Source organism: Balaenoptera physalus (genome assembly GCF_965194825.1).
Source record: "Balaenoptera physalus genome assembly, chromosome: X".
Taxonomy (NCBI): domain Eukaryota; kingdom Metazoa; phylum Chordata; class Mammalia; order Artiodactyla; family Balaenopteridae; genus Balaenoptera; species Balaenoptera physalus.
Window position 1 is genome coordinate 42,834,949 of NC_138903.1, and position 4,726 is coordinate 42,839,674.

Here is a 4,726-nt window from a genome sequence, read left to right on the forward strand (position 1 = left end):
TAACATTTATTTGTATTTTATTGTAACATTTATTTGTATTTTATTCCTTTTTATGTAACATTTATTTGTATTTTATTTGTATTTATTTGTAACATTTATTTTGTATTTTGTTCCTTTTTATGGCTGAATAATATTCCATTGTGTGTATATAACACATTTTCCCCTATTTTGCCAGTAGAGTAAAATGTAAAGTCCTTACCTCCATTTAAGTCCCTTTATCCTCCTCCTTTTATAATATTAAGTATTGCCTCTACGCACATTGAAAACCACATCAAACAATGTTATAATTTTTGCTTCAACCATCAAACATGATTTAGAAAACTCAAGAGAAATCAACTCTATTTTATTTACCCCTGTTTTACTCCTTCAGTTGTTCTGACTTCCATTCTGGTGCTCCAAGATTCCTTTTTTCATTACTTTTCTGTTACAAGGATTTCCTTTAGCCATACTTTCAAAGTAGGTCTGCTGGTGACAAATTCTCTAAGATATTTTCATCTGAGAATGCCTTGATTTCCCTTTTATTCCTAAAGGGTATTTTTGCCGGTTAAAGACTTCTTGGTTGACATTTTTTTTTACTTCATCACTTGAAAAATGTTATGCTAATTCCTTCTGGTCTCCATGTTTTCTGATGAGAGATTCACTGTCATCCAAATTGTTTTCCCACACATATAAAGTATTGTTTCTCTCTCTTTGCTTTCAAGAATTTTTGTGTTTAGTTCTTCAGAAGTTTGACAATGATGTGTCCAGGCATGGGTTTCTTTAGATTTATTCTGTTTAGAGTTTGCTCAGCCTCTTGAATCTGTAGGTTTATATTTTTCACCAAATATGGCAAAATTTCGGGCATTACTTTTTCAAATACTTTTTCAGCCCTGCCCTCTTTTGCCTCTCCTTCCAGGACTTTGATGACACAAATGTTGGAGTTTATGTTCTACTGGTCCCTGAGGCTCTACTCATTGTTTTCAATCTATTTTTTCTCTGATGTTCAGATTAGGTATTTTCTATTGTTCTATTTTCGGGTTCACTGATTCTTTCCTCTGTCCTCTCCATTCTGTTTTTGAACCCATCCATTGAGTTTTTTTTTAATTCAGTTATTGTATTTTTCAGTTATAAAATTTCTGTTTGGTTTTTCTCTGTATCTTTATTTTCTTTGCTTATGCTTAGATTCTCTGTTTTTTCATTTGTTTCAAGTGTGTTCGTAACTGAAGCATTTTTATGATGGCTGCTTTAAAATCCTTGTCAGATAATTCTAACATCTGTATTGTCTTGGTGTTGGCATCTGTTGTTTGTTTTTTTCATTCAGCATAGGATTTTCCTCATTCTTGGTATTACGAGTGATTTTCCATTGCATCCTTCACTTGTGGGTATTATGATATGAGACACTGTGCTGACAGCAAAAAGGGAGTATTGCCTCATTACTGCCAGGTAGTGGTCAAAGTCCCAGTTCCCCCCAATAGCCTCTGTTGATACCCTGGTGGGGGTACCTCATTATTGCTGGGTAGAGGTGGGAGTTAATACTACCCACTAGGCCTTTGCTGACACTGCCCTGGCTAGGAAGGGGTCAGGGTCTCATTGCTGCTTCCCACGTGGCCTCCACTGACACCAGTGGGTAAGATCTTTGTTACTGCTGGATGTGGAAGTCCAAGGTCCTTACAGAGTGTCTAGGTGTCTGGGGCATCACAAGGGGTGTAGCCTCATTACTGCAGGGCGGGAATGAAAATCTTGGCTTCCCATTCAGCCTTCTCTGAAACTACAATGGCACGAATGGGCAGAGATAGTTTGCCTTCATTTTGAAGCACATATTTAACATAGAGTTATTGCTTGACAGTGTTTTTCTTTCAGCACTTTTAATATCATTCTATTGCCTTCTGCCCTGCATTGTTTCTGATGACATGTCAGCTTTAATTGTATTGTGATTCCTTTTTTGTGTGATTTTTTTTCTTGTCAGTTTCTAGGTTTTCTCATTGTCTTTCAACAATTTAACTATGGTGTGTTTAGGTGTGGGTCTGTTTGTGTTTTCCCTTCTTGGAGTTTGTTGACCTTGTTGGATGAGTAGGTTAATGCTTTTCCTCAAATTTAGGAAGTAAGTGGACATTATTTTTCAAATATTTTTTTCTTCCCTATTCATTCTCTTCTCTTTCTGAGACTCCTATTACAGGTATGTTTATACATTTGATGTTGTCCTATAGGTCTCTGAGGCTCTCTTCATTTTTCTTCATTCTTTTTTTCCTGTTCTTCAAGTTGGACAACCTCTATTGATCTACAAATTCACTGATTCTTTTTTCTACCAGGTCAAATCTGCTTTTGAGATCCTATAGTGAAATTTTCATTTCAGTTATTGTACTTTTCAACTCCAAAATTTTCATTTGGTACTTTTAAAAATAATTATCTTTCTTCATGGATATTCTTTATTTGATGAGTCATTGCCATCATACTTACCTTTAATTCTCTAAACATAGTTTCTTTTATTTATATTTATAATAACTGTTTTGAAGTCTTTGTCTACTAAGTGCAACATATGGGCCCCTTCATACACAGCTTCTACTGAATGCTTTTTTCCTGTGTATAGGTCATACTTTTCTGTTTTCTTGCATATTTCATAATTTTTTGTTGTTTTTGGGGGGAGGTGTGAAAACAGGATATTTTAGATAATATATTGTAACAACTCTGGATTCTGATCCCCTCAACCTCTAAGGCAGCAGTCCCCAGCCTTTTTGCCACCAGGGACCGGGTTTCATGGAAGACAATTTTTCCACCAAAGGGTTCAGGTGGTAATGCGAGTGATGGGGAGCGATGGGGAACAGCAGATGAAGCTTCTCTCACTCGCCCGCCACTCACCTCCTGCTGTGTGGCCTGGTGCCTAACAGGCTGCGGACCCGGGGGTTGGGGACCCCTGCTCTAAGGGGTGTTTTTGTTTGTTTTGTGACTTGCTTGGACTATTTCTAAAGAGTGTTTTTCCTCAGTGTCTGTCTGCTTTTATTTCTGCTCAGTGTTTAAAAACATTGTTTTTATATATTTAAGCCTGGCCTTGTTAGGGTAGTCCCTGGGTCAGCACAGCTTAGTTGTCAGTCAATGATTGGTCAGAGATTATACTTAGACACCTTGAGGCAGTAAGGCGACTACCCTTTGCTGATGGATCTGTGTGTAGCTTGGGGGAATGCATTAAAAGTGCAGCTATTTTCCAAGTATCTCCTGGCTTTTACTGTCTACATTTACAGTGTTTTATGTTCAACCAGGGTTGAGTACCTTGCTAGGGCTGGCTCCAGTTTTTCCTGAAGATGCATGAAGATTTGCTCATGTGCGCAGTTCTTCTAGATCACTTGGCAATTAGGATCTTATCAAGGCCTGTCTTGTCTGTGTCATTCCCTGGATCTCCCTGTTAAATTTATGACTGACTTGTTGGTTTATTGCTTGCCCCAATCAGTATTGAGGCCTCAGGCTAGCTGTGATGTTGACCTTTCCTGATTGTTAGCCACTGAGATCACTGATGTTTTTGATAATGCCCCTGGGCATGGAATTTTCCTCACTCTGCTCTAAAAAAAGTCAGCCGCCTCCTGCAGCAGAGCTGCTTGTCCTTGGGGACTGTTCTTTCCTAGTGAAACTTCTGTGTCTCAGAGCTGGAGGGGGCAGGAACAGCTCCAGGTTGAAACATTACAGACTCCCATCATTCCTACTGAGATTCAAGTAGATTTTCTCGAATAAGCACTTTTCAATTTGTTGTATAATTTTGGTCAATTTCCAGAGTCTTTAACTGGTTGTTTTTTGACAATTTTGTCCACTTCTGTAGCTGCTTTTTGGGGAAAGGATTTGCCAAGCTCCTCACTTAGCCATTCTAGAAGTCTCTCCATTCCTGAAACTAGATTTTTTGATTGCATCATTTAATAAGTGTTAGTATGCTTAATGAAAATTTGTGCCAGTATAGATTAACAGTTTTGATACAAAAGACTTATGCATGCTGTGACTTAGACTCTTAATCAGTTCCAAAAATGCTTAGTCACCATGCAGAGTCTGCATTTTTATATGTTTATTCATATATATGTGATGCTTGTGACACATGAGAATGAAGAGATATTGCATTATTCCCCAAAATGGGTGACAAAAGTTTGAAGTATCAATAAATGAGTAATATTATTACTCTCCTTATTAATGGTGCCTTTATTTCAGGGACTAGTTGTTTTGTCTTTTTTCCACATGTTAGCTCTGTTTAACATTCTTTTCTCACTTCTAGGGGAAAAATGTGTTTCTCCTTTACTATCCCTCATAGCAGATGAAATATTGCCTCCTTGCCATGGACATTTCAGTTCATACGTTGACATGCTCAATCAGATGGTGTTTAAAGTATGTATTAATACTTACATAAAGAAACTAGATATCACTTTAAGCTTCCTCTGCTACTTCTTTCTTTTTTTTAAACTTTTATTGGAGTATAGTTGATTTACAGTGTTGTGTTAGTTTCAGGTGTACAGCAAAGTGAGTCAGTTATACATATACATATATCCACTCTTTTTTAGATTCTTTTCCCATATAGGCCATTACAGAGTACGGAGTAGAGTTCCCTGTGCTATACAATAGGTCCTTATTAGTTATCTATTTTATATATTGTACTACTTATTTCTTAAGCTGTTACCTTAGATTAGGTAATAGGAATAATTTTGTAGTTTTATTTTTCTGTAACCAAGTGGAAGAATGATTGATGTCACATTCTAATATGTTCTGAAAATTTAAAGAC